The sequence below is a fragment of the Columba livia genome, chromosome 6, assembly GCF_036013475.1.
Source record: "Columba livia isolate bColLiv1 breed racing homer chromosome 6, bColLiv1.pat.W.v2, whole genome shotgun sequence".
NCBI lineage: Eukaryota > Metazoa > Chordata > Aves > Columbiformes > Columbidae > Columba > Columba livia.
In genome coordinates this window covers 34,968,659-34,990,167 of record NC_088607.1, presented here as the reverse complement: position 1 = coordinate 34,990,167, position 21,509 = coordinate 34,968,659, and the positions used below count along the sequence as shown (strand labels likewise).

Below are 21,509 nucleotides of genomic sequence, written 5' to 3'. Positions count from 1 at the left end.
TTTAGACAAGATTTAGGGAATTACATATTACTAGGGTCAGAAAGCAAGCAGGCACATACATATTTAAAAATACATCCTATGACATTACTGGTGAAACTCCATCCTCAACTATATACACTTTGGCTTAGGTGCCAGAGGTGTCTAAGGTACAACTGAGGTCTAAAATCTGCATTTCTTTTGAGGAAAATGCGGTCGCACTCATACAGATACACCTGATTTAAAAAACAACAACAAAAATCACCACCACCACAACACAAACAAGCATGACCAGTATTTTGTCTTCTTTAACCCCAGGTTCACCTCTGAGATCTCCATCCCTGTCTTTCCTCTGATATGCAGTTACAAATGGTTCGTTGGCCAGGTCAGGAATATTAAGTATTACCTAGCTAATTTGGCAGTTGTTTATAGGAAGTATTAAGTAGCCTATGGAGCAGAACAATTCCCGCCTGAGGAGCTGCTCTAACCCATTGTGGAGTTATAGAATAAAGACACATTCAATCCTTTGGGAAAAGGGTTATGAAAATACATGGAAAAAATGTACTGTCCGTGCATAGTAATATCATGGCTGTTTTCAATCACTTGGTCTTCCACAAAACAAAGGGGCTCACTGCACAACATAAACTCTTAGCCTTGTCAACAGCGAGTACAGAAACTAAGCAGCAAAGCCAGTAGTATCTGGTTGGGACTTTACATTTTCATAGCTCTAAAACGCTGTGCCAGGGAAGGAGTGGGAGCCTGGGCACCTGCTCCTGCAGAGCCTGGGTCAGAGCCCCCAGGGAAGATGAAGCAAACCTGGGTTTTGCATGCTTTGGGGTCAGCCCCTACTAGAGGCTGAGCACCCCTCTCCCTCGCGCCCCCTGCGAGGGAAGGCATTGCAGGAGGAGAGTGGCAAGCGCTGGGTGCGCAGTTAAGCTGCCCACGCTCCTCCCTGTGTTTTCAGCTAATTTCTTGCCTCTTTTCCAGAAGACAAAGGGACAGGCTCTGAACAAACCACGCTCTTCTTAGAAGAAGCGGTTTTCTTCCCCAACAGAAACATTTCACAGCCAAGTTAGAGGCGGAGAGAAGTTTTACCTCTTTTTGGCAGTAGCTCATTTGGGTTTCTGCCTCCTGGTCTGGAGCTGATTTTTAATGGGTCATGCTTAATGCCATCGGAGTCTGTAGAGATGGTCATCTCTGCTAGCCTTATTTTTGCTGTTATCTTGTTTGTGCAGAGGCTGGGTGGGAAAGAGAAGGTAATTAAGAACAACAACATTGCTACAAATAAGAAAAGAAAAAGCCTCCACCCCTGCAGCACTATTTCCCCATATCTTGCTAGCCTAAAAATTCACGCAGCAGCCTGCAAGAGACGGGGCTTGCTCAGGTCTGAGATACACCTGGCCCAGGAAAACTGCATTGGAAACACCCGTGGTTTTGGTGAAGCTGGGAAATCCCCAGTGCAGACCACCACTGCAAGCTCTCAGCACAGCCGGAGCAGTGCAAAGCGCCAGCCGCAGCAAAGAGGCACCCAGACTGAATGCTCAAAGTCTGCTCATGCAGGGGAAAAAACAAGGGTGAGATTTTCAGGCACGAAACCAGCAGAGCCAGCTCCAAGTGTGAGGGGCAGCTCTCCCTGGAACACAGCATTCTCCAGTACAAGGCTTGGGCTACACAGGAGAGCTGCTCAGTTCCCACTGCAACAGGCCCCTTGCAGAGCAGAAAACCGGTCTTTATTAAAGCCAAGCTCAGGCATTGCATGCTCAGTTAGTTACCCACGCACCGAGGTGCTCGCCATGGTGCAGTGGCACACGCGGGACTGATAAGTCAGACCACTGATTCGCATACAGATGTACCACTAGTTCAGTGAGAAGCTACTGCTGAGTGCCTTCAGCCTCGCTGCCCACCCTCCTCACCTCCACCAGACACAGGGCTCTCATTCATCCTCTGCTGCCTGTTTCCACACACACATCACTGAGAAAACTCTTTCTCTTCACCTTTGGCAAATGCAGACCAGGCTTGTGCCCAGGCTGCCAGCAACCTGGGACAACAACTCAACATATGTGGGGTGAACACGCTATTGGGTGAGCTGGAAACCCTCAAATCCAGGCACCAAACAGGTCTGCCGAGGGGAGAGCAGATGTCCCACACATACCCAGAGGCAGGCAGAGCTATGCCACAGCTCTGTCTAGAAAATCAAACCCTACAGTGCTGGGGCAGGCGTGTGTCCCTGTGCAGGCAGCCGGGGAACCCGCAGCAGCTTTGTACGGGCTTTGAAGTTAATGAATCGGAGCTGGGAGGATTGGGAAACCCAGACTAAGTGTCAACTGCACTGGGGGGAGCAAAAATAATGAAGCAAGGCTCCCCCAGAAGACTGATTGTTTCGGAGTCCAGAAGCGAAGGGGAATGGATACAGCAAGCTCAGGAAATTGAAAACAACTTTTGGTAAATACTTCCTCTTAACTCCAACACTCGGTCTTTTATCAAAGCTGGCTTAGACCCTGACAGCAACACGCAAAGCAGCTCCGCTCCACCATAATGCAAAAGACAGGCCTGGCAGCCAGGAGGTTAGCAGGTAATGGAGCGGAGTCGGCTTCAATTTCCCTGGAAATTGCTCACAGAGGAAAGCTGGGAGACGAGGAGCACCGCTAATGTCCTTGTGCAACACCACCCCTTCCCTCGCATGCGGCAAAGCCCCCGCTCGTGCCCTCTGCCTCCCACACCGCGGCTCCCCGCGGTCATCCCCACGCTCCAGCAGCACGGAGAGCCGAGAAAGAGCAAAGCGGGAAGGACGTGAGCCCCCGTCCCCAGAGCGGATGGATGGTGTCGGAGAGCATCCTGCAGCAGGGTCTTCCCTCCCACCACCTTTGCCTCTGCAGCACCTGATGTAAATCCTCCTGGCAGGGTGGTTAAGCTGCCTTCTGGAGGCAGCTGCATCAGTAGATCCTCAGCCATCTAAGGAGTCTCTTCCAGCCCATTGGGATTTTAGCTGCCACCAGGGGCTTGTGTCCTTTCAGCATCATCACAGTGAGACTATGGAAAGATGCTTTTCCACTCCAACGTGCCCCTTGCAAGGCCAGTTCAGATGTGGGACGTGCAGGGCACACCCAGGGCTTTAGTATTCCATAGACACACCGCATCCCCATCAGCCTGGGCACCCAAGGGCCATGGCTGAGGCAGAGTGACAAGAAAATAGCTTGTTTTAAGAGAAAAGGCCCAATTCCTCTCACTCGAGACTCATTAAAGTCAATGGAAAAAAGCCCTTTTTAGCTTCCCTAGGCTTTGCCACTTATGTGTCACGCCAGAATGACGTCAGTGTAGTCACTCCAGATTTATGCTGGTTCAGAAAAAGGGAATCCATTGTGGCAGGTCCCGATGAGAAGGGGGAAGATCTGGATCCTCTCGCCACAAAACTCAGTATCTATGTGGAGCAGCCAAGCTCCTCATTTTTACCACAGGCAGCTGAAACCGCCTCTTGATGCATTATAACATTCTCCTTCTTTCTCCTCAATAAATCAGTGCTATCCACTTCGTACGCATGAGAATAAAAATAATTGGAAGTTATGCTGGAGCACTGGTACCTGCTTCAAATTTGAGAGGCCTGTTGCTGATTACAAACAGCAGGGAGTAAAGTATATATACTTACTAAATCAATATTAAGAAGTAGTAAACACACCCTTGCAATTTCCCTGTAGGAGATTAGCCTGTAGTGGTGGTTCACATCCTTCAGGCTTGAAATATACATATATATTTTTTTTTCCTGCTACCAATGCAGAGAATGAAAAGCACACTTCTCTATTTTAAGAGGGGTCAGGAGTGAAAAGGAGCAAGAGCCTCCCCTTTGCAGGTGCTGCTGCCCACTGCCAACCTTGCAAGCCCCCGTCCTGCTCGCGCCAGCAGCATCCTGCACAGGTGACGTGCAGCAGCACAGACTTTGTGACAATCGGCACAAAGCCACCAGAACTCACGTCGTGCACAGAGGTTTGGTTTGCCTGTCCTGGGGGCTGTGCCGTGTGTGGGTGCACAGAGCTGCCTCCCAGCGCTGCCCCTCCTCGGCTGCTTGCACAAGTGTCCCTGCATATTTGGAGCGTGGGGGTTAGCGCGGAGGCTGAAATATCACGCCTATCAGTAGGGCCATGTGAACAGAAAATAGCAGAGGATCTGGTAGCAGTTTCCTTTCAAGACGTACAGGAATAGCAGCACACATCTCTGCCGGATCATATGGGCCAAATTCCTCAGCCTGAATCCTTCAGCTTTGAATTCTTCTGCAAACCATTTTTTCGCCCCCCTTGGCTTGTTTGTTGTTTCAGGACCACTAAATTGCTGAGAATGGTTTATATTATATAACCACCCTGTCCTTATTGCATTTTGGGGAGGAGACTGACAAACAGCCAGATCTAATTTGTACTTTAAATTGGCTTCTGGGCCAGACAGTCATGCCTTCCAGATGGAAAATCCAGTTGTGCTCACCCACAGATACCCCAGTGCATTTGGCTCCCAAATCAGCTTTGTCCAAAGCAAGCTCTGGCATGCGGTTTGCTTTTTTACATCCTGAGAGGCTGATGGTCACTGCAGTCCCTGGTGAGGCAGCATCACTTTCCATCACCTGTACAACTCAGCTGTCAGCCCTGACTCAGTGTCCTGTTGTTTTTCCTAGAAGCCTATCTGACAGCTGTAGCAGCTTTATAACTGCCAGATTGGGGACTGGCCCCCTGGGAAAGTCCTTTCAGGTTGCCTTTTGCAAGGGTGACTCTCTGCTACGCTTGCTCAACCTGTTTAAATCAAAAATAATTTGAAGAAAGAAAACACCGTGCTTTTCTTCATGCATACAAAGATCAGGATGGTGCAAGATCCTCTTGTCTCCTGCCAGGGCGGAATCAAGGATGCATTCAGCCCTGGTTTAGGTTACAGCCAGTAGCACGTTATGCACAGGACACTAACATTGCTCACAGCCACAAGGTGTTAAAATGCTGCCACTGACAGTGACAAGCCTGAGCTGTCATTTGCTTTGCAGGGTGCCAGTGAGGCAAGGTGGCAACTGCCTTGCCCACAGACACAGCTGGGAGCAGGTGTCTGAGCTCCCTGCTCCATGTGTCGAATTTGGGGACCTGGTGGGAACAGTAGCCCAGGCTGAGATGCACAAACCTTATCACACAGGCAAGCACAACACCTGGGGCTGGCCACTCATACATGTCCATTGGCACAGAGCAGCACTGTAAGATGCCCATCACCTGCACCAAGGGTGGCCTCAGGCAGGGGCTCTGTGGCCTCCTCAAAGTCTCTGATGTCTTTTGGGGAAAGGTTAAGATCGAGTTTCCTTGGGGCAGGTCAGGAGGTTGTCAGTTGTGCTGTAGATGGGCAAGATCACTCCTGAAAGACTGAGAAATCCACCACTAAAATCCAATGCTGCGGCTGAGAACACTTGGCTAGACTCAGCCCTGGCGGGCCTTGCAATGAGCACTGCACCACACAAGAACAAGACCACCGTGGCTGGCCTGGACCAAGAGGCTCAGCAGGGCATGTTTCTAGTGTGGGAGAGCCAAGGTGCTGAGCAACACGCAGCAGAGGCAGGCGGATCTGCTGCCTGGTCTCCACTGCGCAGCCTCACAGTACCCACAGCCTCCATTTCCCGGTACCTCTTGTAAGGACACACATTTAACAACGTGTAAACCACCATCAAATCTGAGTGGCTGCACTTCACAGCCACTTCAGCTCAGGCACAAACAATTACACAGAGTCCGCAGTAGTGAAGACCAACCCCATATATTATTTTAAAGGACTAGTTTGTTTTGGTTTCACTCCACTGCCCCCATACTCTCCCAAACTGCCCTGTTTGTTTGGGATATTTGCAGGCACGCAATGTTTTCCTGGCCAGCTTTGCAAGGGACATTGCTGCACCCCTGTGCTGCTGTGGCCAAGTCCTCCAGCTCCTCTGCAGAATAAATCAAATGACGTGTGCAAAAGCAGACATGAAAAAAATAACATGCATAGAAGGACTGACATGTTAAACTATGAGCAATACCTGCAGGTGTGCAGAGAGCTCCAGGGCAGATGCTTATTGCTCCACTGGATAAAACAATTCTCCAGGACCAGGGAGCTCCACAGCAGGATCCAAGTCAAACTCATGCAATTCTCCCTTCTCCCTAGAAAATGGCATTTTGCAAAGTGGGGAAACTGCAGCACAGTGAACCCAAAATTGCTCCCAAACGCTCTCAGGGTGTAAATAGACCCCCTCAGCCCTTGCCCCCATTTCACGCTCCCTTCATGCAGGAATGGGAGGCCCAACATCATGGACTAACAAGAACTGGTTTCTAAAAAGATGGAAAACAAGTTTCCTGAGGGAAAAGAAAAATCAGGCTTGTTTCACTTTGAAGGCTTGTTTGTTTGGCGCCTTTAGAAAAAGGAAATAAAACAGCGATGGTTTTGATTAAAAAAAATGCACAAACGCAGAAAGAAATAACAAAAAATGAAATAAGGCAGTTATGTGTTTTGACAAAATATGTTGGCGGGCCACACTGCTGTGTCTAAGCGAGACGTGGCTCCGCGTGGCTCAGCAGCAGCAAGGGTCCTCGCACACCATGGCTGGCAACAGCCGCTGAGAAACCCTGCACACCCCGCTGCAGTTTATATTGGTTGCCTGCAATTCCTATGCATGACATGATCTCGGCAGCACACATATTCATCTACCTGTTAACACTGCGTGTCACCTGCTGCGCACCAGGGTCACTGGGTCTCTCCTCTTGCTCTGCCTCTATGGATACCGGGCAGGTTTGCAGCAGCAGCCTAATATCTTCTTCCACTCCCATCACTCCGTGCCAAGAAGCATCCGTTGTGGATCAAGGCCTCCTTCCCTTGGAACTTCTTTCGTAAATACATTCCTATGGCTGATTTCTTGGGGCTACCCTTCCGAAGAGTCAACACAAGGGTTCTTGTGGGGACCTGTTTTTGAAGAGCAGACAGTAAGCGGTTAAGCATCCTTCCCAATAAAAAGCTTGGGCTGTGCCGACAGCAAAGCAGCTCAATGAGCTGCCTCACACTCCAGCTTCATTAGGACAAAACCATGAAGAATAATCCAAAGAAGTGGTCTTCAGTGCTCCCTTTTAGCCCTAAACCAGGTCACATCCATAGCCATACATAAAGCATATGTGATCCTACAAAAAAAAAAAACAAAGGGACAGATACCTTTCTTGGCGTAGCTGTGTCTGAACTCACATCACAATAGCAATAAAATTACATTATCTTCAGTTAACTCTGAACATATCTGTCAAACGTCCCATAGTCAAAACAGGTTGTCTCACAGAACACCTTATCAATTGCAGGTATCAAAGCAACTTTTCTTCCTCCTTTCTTAGACAAAACACGTTCTTTCCCCTTTCTCACACAATTACAGAGATCCAGGAGCTTTGGTGCCAAACCTGCGCAGCCTCATGTTCATCACCATAGCATCAAGTGCTCTGAAGCTGAAAAGCCACTCAAACACTGCTTTTAGCTTGCTTTCAGCAAAGCAACTGAACTAAAAGCCTCACGTGGACCCATCAACCTGAACCAGTGTCTGCAGGGCTTGAGTGGACAGACTTAAACCCACAGCCCTGTAGACCAAACCCACATTTCTGTGCTTGTTCTCCTCCCGTTCCTCACATAAATAAGGTGATCTAAGAGCAGAGGCCGGTGGATTGACCGTGTCCTGCTGCCTGTCACCCACCCAGCCACTCTCACACGTCCCCTTGGGGAAAATGGAGGGAGGAGCTCATGGGTAGGGACAAGGATGGAAGGTCCCTCACCGCTTACTGTCACAGGGAAAACAGACTTCATTCAGGGAAATTCCATTGAACTCATTGCCAATCAAAATAGATTAGGATGGTGAGAAATAAAGGCAAAATTAAAACCCTTTCCCAAGCGTGCACCAGCGCACACCTACCCCACCATGTCTCCTGAGGCGGGAGTCCCTGCCCTGACGCCTGGAGCTCCCTCCCTCCTCCCCACAGAGCTGTTTCTTCACTTCCCCCCCTCATTCCTCTCCCTTTCCCAGTGCTTTCCCCTTTCTCATCTCCATTTCCCCAGGCGTCACGCCAGCAGGGCTGAGGGGCTGTGTGCTGCCACCAGAACCTTCTGGAACCGGCCATGCCCGGGGCAGCTCCCGCCTCTCCTCACACAGACCCCTCCACCCCACTGCCATCCCCAGGCGAGGACACCCATCCCCGGGCAGAGGGGACCTGCCCCACCTCGGTGGTCTGGAGACCAGGGATAAACCGGTGCCTATGCTCAAGCAAGAGCCCCCATTTCCTCACAGGGACCCCAAGGGCTGCAGCATCCACCTCAGCCAAAGCCGCCATCTCTGAGGGCGTCACAACCCCGTTCACATGCGCACCCGTACGCTCGATGTGCCACTCTCCCCACCTAGACCCAAGGGGACAGTAATTAAGTTGTAAATGCTACACTTTGCTTTCCCGCCCCATATGTTTTCACTTCAGCTGTACAGCAGAAATATTTCCTGGCAGCTGTCTCCAGTGGAGGGCAGGGAGGGAGGCAAGGTGGTGGAGAGGAGAGACCCACGGAAGGACGCACTCCTTGAGCCCTTCTGGAGGGGAGAATTAAAAAACATTTAAAAATTAAAAAGAAAATGGGGGCAGAGGGAGGAAAGGCATCATTTCTGCTTTTCTTGGTGACAGTGCTAAGGACAGCACCCACCTCGTTACCTCAGGTGCCGCTGACAGAGCCCGCAGCCCTCTGCCGCCCGGCGCCGCAGCCCAGCCCAGCAGGGAGGATGAGGAGCTGCATGCTGAACCTGTCTGGAACAGCAACCCACCCACAACCCCCTCCCAGCTGACAGAAATGGAAGCGCTGGGATAAAAAGAGCCTAAACCCTAACATTCAGCCCCCACGGCTATGGCCACGGCAATTTCACAGGGAAGCACTTTAGTTACCCCTTGTGTTTTGTAAACCAGCCTCCTCCTGTTTCCCCACCCTTTATAGCCCCTTGTTATCTTCACTTGCAAGTTTCCGTGCCTGAAATCAAACAAGGAGAACTCTCCCGGAGTTAGCATGGCAGATATTGGTGCAGAAGCCGAAGCAGGAGCGGTAAGCTCAGCAAGCACCGCACTGGCCCGAGCACAACGCTCCTCCAAGCACAGAGGCACCACGCACATCCCATGCAAGCCGCAGGGCCAAGGGTCAACCTCCCGGCCAAAGCCGGGGCAGAGACAGGAGCCATGGGTTGAAGAACCAAGCTGGGGAAAAAGGAAAATTAGAAATAAAATCAGAGACCGCAGAAGGTGGAGGACAGGATCCCGGTCTGCTGCACGTCAGGGAGCGCTTGGAGCTGGGCTCAGAAACCAGGCTGCAGCCAAACTCCCCACGGCTCCTCTCTGCTGGCCGGGGCTCATGCCCACGGGCTCCTGGGCAGAGCTGGCCAGCATCATGTGGACAATGTAAAACAGTGTGCTGAGAGATCACCTGTAAGCAGCTCCCGCTCTTACAAGCTAATTTCACCTCACTCCTCCATACACAGAGCTTATTTTCCTCTCTTTCCATTTGCAGACATGAGGTTTTTCTCTTCAATATTTTAACCCTTCCAGCAGATCCACTTGTACTTTTTTTTTCATATCCTTGCTGAGCCATATTAAAAAATGTGGTGTATCTTCAGGCTCGCCCTGCTCCTTTCTACAACCCCAGCTTCTACCTCAAATCCACCTTGTACCAAAACACTAGCATTTATTTACATTTGAAACACACTCCTGCTGCGTCCCAGCCCCTGTGGTGAAGTCCAAGAGCACTGTGAAAAGTGCCTCACGCTTCCAGGAGAAAGACTAATAATTAATGACTCAGAGCCCCAGCTAATCATTCAGCACGCGTTACCTTTGCACAGAAGTCAGCAAAGTAATAAAATTGCCAGGGCCGGTGTGAACTGCTGTGTTGCCCAAAACAATCACCTGTGGCTGCAGTATTCCCATAAAACCCCATCCCCTCTCCTTCCAGGCCACTCCACCCCGGCATTTATTTTGCTGCACCGCGGGCTTGAAATGCAAATATCCTCATGCAGGTTTTGTTATACTTGAGAAAACATTAGATCATCTCAATTGGGCACCTGCTTTTATTCTTCCTTTCAATGTCCTGCTGAAAACCCCCAAAATGCTAAACATCAGGCAGACATGGCCACGTTCCATGCTGAAAGCTCTGCCTCGTGTGGGAATATACTGAAAAGTCTTGGTTTTACAATGTTCTCTTTGCCTTTCAGGTTACTGTAGGTCCCCAGTCTGGCGATGGGAGAAGCCCATCACCTCTTTATGCAAGCTCTGCTCCTCAACTTACAACCCTGAGCAATCAGGGGGGTTTCCCTTTGCTGCCACGCTTCCAGGTGGTCCCAATTAATCCCACGGAGTCAGAGCACAGCACGTAACCAGGAGCCTTGCCTGCACAGCCGGCAACAGGGAGCCCCAGACAGGCGGTATTTATCTGTAAATCAAAGTGAAGCTGAGCAGCTCCCCAGCCCCGACAGCATTGGTGTGTCTCCTAGAACATATTACAAATTATTTTTATGACATGCTATGCATCTTTCCACGTTGGACAACATATTTACTCAAGAGCTTCTTCCAAAAAAGATGCCAGGGGCTGTCCATTGGGACCAGAATAAATTCAAGAGGATATGCCGTCCTGTTTTCTGTTTTAATCCATCAATAACCATTGTGCTGCTCAAAGAGCTCAGAAGAGTTTTGTTAGTGGAAAGCCTTTCAATGCTTTGATTTCTGCTTTCTCCCTCCCTTGTTCTTTCTCAGCAAAATGTCACTTGCAATTCCCCATCTTTTTTTCCTGGGTGGTTACGTTTGGGCAGACTCAAACGCTTCTGGCCAAATTTCACCCTCAGATATGCACATTCAACTGCTGGTGAAATTAGTGGTTTGTTTGCGTGCAAGTCGGAGGAAGAAATTTGGCTCCACCGGCAGCATTTCCCAAGAGGTCACAGGGTGCACAGTCTCCAAGGGCTTGGACCCGCGCTCCAGACACCACGGCCCAGGGGCAGCCAGATTCCCAGACCCCCACCAGTCGCATACCGAAGTCTTCACACTGGCGAGCTGTGTGGGAAGCATAGCTCAGCCCTTGGCACTGGAGAGCGGTGCAGCACGTCCCCACGGCATGCCAGCTCAGGAGCTGGATGCTGGCTTTGCTCTCCAGGACCTCACCACCTTCTTGGCCACAACCCTGCTCAGCTGCAGGTGGGGTCAGCACGGAGGAAATCAGTGTTATACATTTAAAAAGTGTGCATTATGCACACATTGAGAATCTCCCTGGGGTTCCAGTGGACTGCTGAGTGACTTGGCTCATGTAGGACCCTACTTGCTCTCCACTGATTAGAGGGAGATGAGTGTTTCTATGTGCTACCTGGAGTTATTGCCACCAGACACCCACAGCCTCAATGTCACATCCGATCTGCCACCTCACACAACAGCAGAGTCCTCCCTACCAGCAGATGTCACCAAAACTCGGTCATGGTTTCAATACCTATGAGACATCCACAGTGACATTCAGAACCGGCTGGGTCTCCTGGAGCACTTGCAGAGAAATCAGCTGCTTCCCAGTGGAGAGATGTTCGCTTTCATCCTTCCTGGCATCTGGACACGTACAGCCACTCTTCCATCATCTGCTCCTCCTCAGGTTGGTTGCTCCAACAGGCAGTGGCCAAGGGTGGCCCCTCCAGCTCCTCTGGTTGACCCTGGCAGGAAGGACAGCAGGTCACAGATGGGCTGTTTGCAGGACTGTCACAGATTCAGATAACAATTAAACCAACATCATGCCCAAAAGTTGCACAAGACCAAGCTCAGACCTTTCCCATAGACATAAGTGCATTTAAATGTGTGTGCGTGTACACATTTAAATACATGCAGCCAAACAAAATTAACACCCCTCAGCCTTTCCTGATTTGGGTAAAAAGGAATTACGTTGGATGCTAGCCTTGCGTTTTGGGACCCTGCTGTGACCAAGCTGTCTCTGAAGAAAACCTGCTCTGCGGAATCCTAGCTCCTCCTTTCCTCTGCCCATGAGCATGTGTGTGCATGGTGGCGTCTGGGGACAAGTCTGCTGCTCTGGGGAAACGGGGACAGATGCAGCAGTGCTGTGTGGGGCTGGTCCCCATTATTTCAGTTAGCAACAGGGCGGTAACATATTCCAAGAAGGGCGGAGAGTGGAAAAATGAACCAGCCCAACATTAATCTCTTTTGTTCACTCAACTAACAAGATAATTTCCAAATGTCCACAAACAGTTCTTCAGAAAAGAGGATAAAGAGCAAACGATGTAACGTGCCACCACATTTCCAGCCCAAAGGCCTTTTTGGTGTTTGTGTCTATCTGTCCCAGTCTTAACAACCCCTCCTCCATGCTGGGGCACATTGGGACAAAACTGCACCCCTGGACCCAGGATCCAGCAAACATACTTTTGCAATCTGATTACTCCTCCTCTTGGGTTTGGGAGCCAACATAAACATGTATCAAACCAGACTGTTCATAGAATTCTCCCACGTGAGCTGTGGAACTGAAGACAAACAAGGCATTTCCAGTTTACAGAAGTTACCTTTTTGTCAACAGGATTGTTTAACAGCTCTGGACCAACACCTTCTTCCAGAAATACATAACCGTCTCCTGACAGTTAAAGGCTGCCAGATCTTTTAGTCATTCAGGTGACTTTCTTGGCCTTTATCCAGCAGCTCATGTTCTGCAACAGTCTCACTGACATCCATGAAACCGATCATTGAACAAACACTTCTTGCCATCAACCAGAGCATGGGGAGGTGACTGTGTGGCAACACAATGTGACTCACAGACCTGTTGGCACAGTGCAAGATTTTCAGACCTTATGCCCAGACGGTGCCCACAAGCGATGGGCTTCCAACAGCTTTGCATTTATTTTTGACCTGGAAATATATCTAACCTTCAACAGTCTCTGTACCTCAGTCAATGTGAAGTATTTTGGACTGAACCTGTTCTCTGACATCCAAGTAGCCCCGGTGGAGCTGAACCGAAGAGAAAGCCCAATAAACTGCTGGGCTAAAAGAACAACAATAATTGCCCCCAGAGGAAGAGCCCCCCCAATCTCTTGGCTACACAACACAACGACAAAACTGAGCAAACCTTGTCTCAGTCTCCACTGACTCCAGAGACCTGGATGAATTTTGCTGCCATCACTTTGAACTGAAGGACACAAAAGGCCTCATTTATTCTTCCATCTTCATTCCCTGTCATAAAAGGCAGGAAATGCAGTAATATGGCATTTCCAGTGCCATTTCATTCACTTTGTGCCTGAATTATTTTTATTTCCCAAGGCAAAATGAGAAGTGAGACAAGCGTACGTCCTTAATTTCAAATTTCCTGTCGCTGACCAATTTAAACCATAGATCTCATGTTGTTAGGACAATATTTTCTTCTATATGTGTCTTACTATTGATGTTAACCACTTACTGTTTATTTCCTACAGCAGCTGGGAACCGGGAAACATGTCCTGGAAGGGCTGAGTCACGTCCCCATTGTCCAACGTCTGCCTGGCAGCCTGGACGCGGCTCAGTAAGGACACTCGTGCTTCCAAAACCAGGAGCCCCCATCAGGGTGGAGCATGGACCTTCAAAGAGGACAAACAAGTATCAAGGAACACTGCCAAACTGGAGAAGGCCAGACAAATGGCAAGCAGGGATGGACGGTCAGACCTTAATCCTGCCAAATGGAAAGCAGATAGCCCTGAAGGGAGGGGGAACTTCTGATACTCCATCTCCTCATCTGAACAGCCAGGATTTCAGCTCTTTCTGGACAAACAGAGCTGGCAAGGATGGGAGAGAGCCCCTGTCTTTGTCTCGTCCCCAGTTCACACCATCAGCTGGAGGAGAGCCCCCAGCAGCAGCCCCTGGCAGTGGCCTGGGGACCCCCCATGGACTCAGCTTGGGTTAATAACGTCTGTCTTCCCTGGGAGTCAGGGATTTGTTGTGGAAACGCTGCCAGAAGGACCTAAACTTTGGCTCCTCTTCCCAAACATTTGTGGAAAGGCTGCAGAGCATCTGCTGGGATGTCGAGCTGCAGGGAAGCCAAAGGCAAGAGGTGCCCTATCATGGCTATGGCTCCTACAGATTCAGACCCTGGGTCTCCAGGGTAGGGTCTCCTCCTCCTCTCCAAAAATCTTCCTCCAGAACAAAGGGGAAAGGCTAGATCTCAAGGGCCCTTGGGCACCAGGGGTGAGAGCTCAAAGGCATCTTGTTGCCCACCCCACCTTTGCAACTCCCCATTGGTAATGAAGGTGCCATTTGGGAGATAGGCATGGGTGCAAGAAAATAATTAGCTTCCTATTTTCTTAGGGAAATAAAACGAAGATGGAGAATACAAGACTGCCAGCAGGAAACTAGGTCTTTGCAAAGCAAGGTGTAATGAACAGAAAACACCAGTCCATGGGGCTCTCAGCAGGGGATGGTCACAACCGTAATGGAGCCATCAGAAAAATATTGTTTTCCTTGCAGTAACACCTCAAGCCCAATTTACTACAAAGGGGAGAGCGCTGTAAAAGAGTGGGAAGTCTCTCCATCCACTGCTGCTTCCCAGGGACCGCATGAGGCCAGTTCAATTTGCACCTTTTATCACCCCTGCCTGCATTTCACTCATTTACAGGAACCTTCTCCCCACGGCAATAAAACCAAAACGACTGCAGAAAGCAGGCTGTGGAAACGGCTCTCCTGGAATCCAAAGGGGCTTTGCCGGGGCAAGAGCTGCCAAAACATGATGGGTTCCTCTGCCCCAAGCACCCGGCAGCCCTCAGTCCCAACCAGCACCACTCACACAGCAGTGGGTGGTAGGACCTGAGCTTCCCCCGTTCCTGTGGATGCCCTCCCACCCATGCATTTCCACCTACCCCTACCTGGAAGCCCCCAGCCCAACGGGGACCAGCAGCCTGAGCCCACGACAAAGGGACACTTACCAGCTCAGCTCCATTTTTCTACTTGCAGGTTTCCTCCTCGCTTGGCTGCTTGCTCTCCTAGCAGAAATACAGACTGGTTTTCAAAATTACAGCTCATTTTAGGGCCCAGCTGTTAACTATGAAAGCAGTAAGCCCCTCTCTATTTTGTTTTCCATCTTTTTCTACTGCGTTTCTGGGAAGCGAGAGTGCACAAAGCTGTCTGCCTCCCTGCTGCTATGGTGTTGCTGAGGATCAGAGTCGCTCGAGGAACGCAACATCTAAAGGGGCTGGTGCACGGGTCAGGGCACCCGGCACCCACATGGAACAGCAGCAATAGGGGGAAATAAAGATTTTTACCAGGTGGGGCTGATAAGGAGGGATATTTAGGTGCCTGTGTTTAGATCCACAGGTAGCCAGGATCCTCACTGCTGCTGATCCCCAGTTTGCTCTGACCTGCCAAGGGAATCTTTGCTTGTCTGCGTGGATCTGTACACACAAGAAATTGGAAGGAGAGGCAGTCTCGCTTATGAGACCTGATAACTGCTGTGAGCTGATAAACTGCAGCTCTCCAGGCTGCCGTGACCTGTGGAGCACCCTCTCTCTGACCCAGAACTCCCCACTCAGCTTTGCTTTCAGGAGAAATTAGGCTGAGTTTCAAGCAAACCTGGGCTGAGCTTCAAATGAGTCTGAGCCAACTCCTGATTTATGCCGTCAGCGTATTGTTTGGGGTCAAAACCATAATACACATGGAGGCTTTGCCTCATCTTTGCTCCAACCTGAAAGCACATCTGACACGTCCCCTGGCTGTGTTTCGCTGCCAGCAGTCACCTGGAGCATGGAACAAGGCAGGACTCAGCTGGGAACAAAAGGAACATGGGCTGGAGCACAGGGTTTATGCACAGGGTCCCCAGTCTGGCCCAGGCAGTTATTTTGGGGTCATGCTCCCAAGTGATAAATTCTCAAAAAGCAAATCTCACTGCAGGGGAAGATGCTGTTACTCTTAATCAGGCAGAGCTGCATCTTAGCAGGTAACCCTTTGCCTGCAAGCGTGCCGCACATGAGGTGACATGGGAAATGGGATTCTGGAAGCTGCCAGAGGCCACATGGCTGGATGTCACCACCAGTTACTGGAGTACAGGGCCAGGGCTCAACTGGGAAAGTGTTTCCTCATTTACAGACAGTCCGGACAAGAATTTCTTTTATAGATGCAGGGATATCAGGGGGTCATCATCCATGTCTGTCACTCTGCAGGCATAAGACACTGATGTTGTTTAGCTTTGCCTCTTTCTCCTCTCAGCCCCTTTTGAAACACCAGACCTCTCCCTAGGTCACTTTTCCCAGGACAGGAGAAAGAAAACCTGCACTGGGCATGAGGGCCAGAAAAGCCACTGACCCACTTCTGTCCCAGGCTCATCCAGAACCTCCTGTTGCCCACACGCTGGCTGAGATTACTCACAGCACATCGCCAATCCAGAAAGGCGGCTCACCACGCAGCAAGAAGTCCCTCACCTCATAAGAGATCCATCAGGCAAATGGAAAAGCAGTAAAGAAGACTTTCTCCAGCCCTATACAATTCACAGAGAAAGGTTTTGGCAGGTTAGGGCTTTGTCTGCACTGCAAGAACCAAAAAACACCTTGAATGAGCAAGGGGGACTGGTAAATCAAACCAACATTGTGGCACTGAAATGGGAAGTGCCCCCCAGTTCCCAGGAGTTTTAGCAGCAGCACTGGTGGAGAAGTTGGCCAAGCTTTGCCAAGAGCAAAAACTCCCATACGCACATGGCACATGGGTGTGATATACAAAGTGCACACCAGCTACCCGTCCACAGTATCAACACAAGAGGCAGAACATTGTCTGCGCTGGCAAGCAGAGGGTCTGTATCTGCTTCGATGGCAAATGCTGGCCTCAAAGTGGCCACTAAGATGATGGTGTGAAAGCCACCATCTCGGTGGAGGAGGATAGAGGAGCACAGCTCTCCTCTGCAAATTTTGCTCTCCCCTATGAGAAAGTTTAGTCTTGCTGGGAGGCTGCATTTATATTGTGGCTGAAAGAATCGCTCCAAACTGGAGACCAGTAAGTTAAACAATTCCCCCCCAGCTTGTCTTTGTGCTACAAACATGTTCCACAGCGCTTCAATAGTTTGGGCAACGGTGGGGCTCTGTGTCATGTATTATTTCTGGCCATCTGGAACAAGCATTAACCACAAATAAGCAACTTTGCTTGTTCTTTACTGCAAAGAAAGAAGAGCCTTGCCAGAGCGATGCTCGTTTCCACTGATGACAGATGTTTCAGGCATGCTTGGGTACCGATTGCTGCATGTAAACCAGAAGCCGCCCTCCTCCATCCTGAGGAACCGCCAAGTTTCGTGGGCTGCGATACTGAAAAGCTACAAAGAGGGGGTAAAAAATAAAAATAAATTTAACAAATAAATCAGCCTTTTAAGTTGACTCAAGTTTACTTTTCCCCAGGTTTTTGACCAGTGTCTCTATGGAGTGAAGATTAGTTCTCTGCTCCTCTGCCCTGCCAGCTTTCACAGCCCTGGGCAGCTTGAAGGGGAACAAGCTGCCCAGGACAGAGGGGCACATACAATCAACCCCCACAGACCACCTGAACTGGTGCCTGGAAAAGCCCCGAACCTGGGGACTGCAAACCTCCTGACTGCCAGCCCCACGTTCTCTGTATCCACACACACGCTTTCCCCCGTCTCGTTCGCCCTGTGCACGCAGGCGGCTGCTCTCTCACTTTCAACCTCCCACACGAGCCAGAGGGAGAAAATGAAATCAATAAATAACCACCGGCAGCTCCTGCGTTTTCAAAGTAGCGCACGGGGATTCGAGTGCATGTAACTTCCATTAACCTCATTTAGAGTCAAACACATAACACCCTGGCCACCGTTCCGCAAACACTGGGGCTCTGTTGCAAGCCACTGGTGCTGGCAAGCCTGCACTGTTTCTTTGCCCAGACCAAGGCTGGGGTTTGGGGGCTGGTTTTTGGCCTTTTATTTTAAAAAATATAAATAAATGAAAAAGTAGCGGCTGCCACTCTGAAGTTCTCATTTCCCTCGTTGTTGTTTTTGATTTCTGGCATTGTTCAGAGGGGGTCTGCAACCCCGGACCGTCGCATCGCCATATGCCAGGACTGGAGCAGCAGGCTGCCAAAGTGCTCCACGCTTCCCTTCTAACCTGCGCACATTGGCAAGGGGTGCCCAGGCCACCCCATTGCTTACGGAAGTTGCCCTAAATATGTGTGCCCGGAGCTCCTGGCTCAAGGCAGGAGAGGTTTTAGGCGCACACAGCTTTCTCTCCAGGCTTGTACCTATCACATGTTCATTCCAGCACAGATCCAGAGCATCTCCGTGACGAGCCGTAGGACCGTGGAGCACTGACGGCACCCAGAGCAGAGTTGCAGGGAGCTGTGTCCCTCCCAGCTTCAGCAACCAAGATAGAACCACTGCACCCCAGCATTACGCACATTTGTCATTCCTTTGATAAACAGGCCTGCACACCAAGTGAAAACCAAGGACTCTCTTACTGCAGGAATTGCCACAGCCTGAGCACGAAGGATCACTTCTCTTTGTATTTTTCCAGGGATGCAATTAGCAAATCAAAGCAATTGCAGTTCCCCTTGCCTTTGCTCTGGAGTCGCACCGAGCGGCTCTCCAAACCGCAGCACAATAGCACATTACTGTACATTTACACCCTGATCAGCCCGGATCTTGGATTGTGTATTTTTAGAGAAACTTTAGGAGACATGGTGACTGCCTTCCTTCTTAGGAAATCCTTTCTAGAATGCCAATTTCTGCTCAGGGCTGGGTGCAGGAGAAAGCGTCCTTCCCCAGGAAAGGCCTTCAAAATGGCCTTCAGTGCTCAGCAACACGTTTGGGAAGCAGGTGCATTGTTTCGGGTTTCCCTTTGTACCCGTTTTCTCTGGTTTTTCTACTGGGAAGAGGACAAAAAATAAAATTTTAATTTTATGACAAAACATAAGCCCAAACATTTCTGTAAGAAAAATGGAAAAGAAAAACATGTACATTTAAATTCCATGTAACTGAAAACCTCACTTCAGGTAAAGACAGTTCCATAAGTGTTTGCTTCCTATGGAAAAAAACACACACATTTGCAACACTTTCGTCAAAATGTTTTTAAACAAATGCCTTTTGTTTAAAGAAATTCAGCTGCGTCTCAAGCAGTTCAGCACATGGAAAGAAAGCGCGTGTGTGTGCTGCTGGCAGAGCCATTTCTCCATCAAGTGTGTGCAAGGCTTTCTTATTAAAAAGAGCAGCTACAGGCTCTTTTCCTCTCTCTCAGCATCACCAGTGTGGATGATGAATCCATGAGCTGAGACAGTGGAAAAACATCATTATAGAATCATAGAATCACTTTGGTTGGAAGAGATCCTCAGGATCATTGCGTCCAGCCATTAGTATGTTATTAGATTAAAAATATTACGCAAAGACTAGCTTTGCTCTATGAATGACTTGCCCTTAGCTACATTTAAGCAAAGCTTCCACATCACACACCTGGAGAAGAGCAAACAACCCCCCCAAAAGCTGTATTTGTACACGTGGATGCACTTCCATACACCTGGTCATAGAAGAACGAGTCCATCTACGCAGAACAGCGCGCTGGCGTAGGAAGATACGTGCTGTCCTACACAGCTGTGGAGCGGGGGAGTTTTTGAAACCCCCTTTGTCACATCCTCTGACATCTGGCTTGGACTCTGTGGTGTCCGATACAAGCCGTGCTCGCACACAGCCTTCCCCTCAAGCAGAACAGAAAAAGGGCTCTGTTTAGTAAATTGAAGAAAAACAACTGTTTTGCAAGATCATATGTTCTCCCCAAACCCAGAGAAAGCTTAAAAAATAAAATAAAAGACAACCCCAAACACAAACCCTGGCATTTCTCCCTCCCTGCCCCGGCTCAAGCTGAAGCAGCCAGTGGGGAGGACACAGACACACAAGTGCTGCCATCACGTCCCACTTCATCTCTAGGCAAATCTGGCCAAACCCATCAGCAGACAACAGTGCACAAAATGCTAAGTCTCTGCTCAGTTATGCACAGACACCCAGGCGTGGAGCGGTGCAAATGGCAGCAGCAAACACCCCCCGCGGCGCTGGAGCGCAGGTGAGCTCTGCACAGGCGTCCCCACACACCTCTCACCATCAGCCTTCCCCTTGCATAGCACGGGATCTGCCACCCTAAAAATAGGCAGCTAGCCGACAGCTGATCCCCACACAAAAGACCCTCCATATCCCAGGAATTCTGCATGGCCGACAGTCGGGGGAGCAGCCCTGCTTTGTGCTCCCAGCCCCGAATGCCGCCGTCAGTCCGTCTGTCCTTCCCCAGCACCGCAGTCTGCAGCATCCTCACAGCTGAGCTCACCACAAGCCCCATGCACGCCCCCACAAATGCCTCTCCCTGCTCCCCGCCACAGGGAAAGGCAGCACAGATTTGCACTGCCATATGTAAACTGGGGCTTTATTCCTGCAGGCTGGGCTGATTTCCTATCACACAGATCTTGTGATGGGTCATTCCATGTATTTTCCTTCCTCAGCCTAAGTCTGTTCTTTCCACCGAGTCCCTGGTGCTCCACAGCATCCACACAAGCTACTCAGGGCAGGACACACACATCATGGGAGCCAACACCTGCCCACCCTGGCAGCAAACTGTAAAACAAACCTAGACGATGTAAAGCAAAAAGTTGCCTGAAAGGCATCAGCAAAGAGCTGCCCCAGGTAACACTATGAAAACTATGGCTATTTTTAAAATAGCCAAGAGGCCTGGAGAGGACTTTCTGCCTTCTGATGCACCACGTTCAGAATTTTAAGAAGTGGTACCCCTGTACCATTGGTGCTGCTATGGAAAACCAATGTTATTGCAACAACCCATCATGTACACGCCACTGTTAGGCTGGTGGCTTTGTTCCCATCCTTAAAGGAGGTGGGAAACGGGCAGTAAAGGGAACATCTGGCAACACCAACACCTCAAGGGAAGAGCAGCCCAGCAAGAAAAGCCTGGGTGAGGCTGGAAGATGCCTGGCATGACTGGGGGGCAGGGGAACAGGCCAGCCCCCCCTGCAGAGCCCAGGCACCCTGCAGGAGCAGCAGCTAGGGCTGGATAAGCACAGACCTGGGGCAGCACATGGCAGGCGTCACCATAAATTACCAGGGATAGAGCTGGGACAAGCAGGACACCTTTTTAGGACAGCAACAGCCTTGTGTAGGAGAAGTCTGGGCAGCCAAGGCAGGAGCCAGCGGCTCCAGGCTCCGCCTGGGGGGTGAGCAGATATTAGGTACAACCAAGCACCACCTGCTATGGCCAGTCAGCGCTGCAGAACAAGCCCAGTGCAGACGGACAGAGGTCCAAAGCAGGCTGATAAATGCCTTATCTTGTCATTACATTATCCGTGCGTGCTCAACTCCCAGAGCAGATTCCGCCGGCCGGCACGGCTCCCTGGGCGCGTTTCCCCGCTCACGCCCGCCGGGCCGGGCAGCAGGAAGGTGCGAGCGCTGCTCTGACGCCAGATCCCTTTGTTGTCTATTTATACCCTGCCCTCTGGAAGCAGCTCGCTGGCGGCTGTCACTTGGCATCTCATCTCCCCTCGCTTAGCAAACTG

General features: G+C 50.3%; 1 long non-coding RNA gene across 1 annotated transcript; it reads right to left on the bottom strand.

Annotated features, from left to right (window-relative positions):
- Positions 1-1,123: 1,123 nt before the first annotated feature.
- LOC135579793 (uncharacterized) lies at positions 1,124-20,113 on the bottom strand. Its single transcript, XR_010473577.1, has 5 exons — positions 13,420-20,113; positions 11,470-11,680; positions 6,661-6,912; positions 5,996-6,116; positions 1,124-1,214 (listed from the first exon to the last, which is right to left on the bottom strand). It is a non-coding gene; the product is annotated as an uncharacterized LOC135579793 (long non-coding RNA).
- Positions 20,114-21,509: the final 1,396 nt, after the last annotated feature.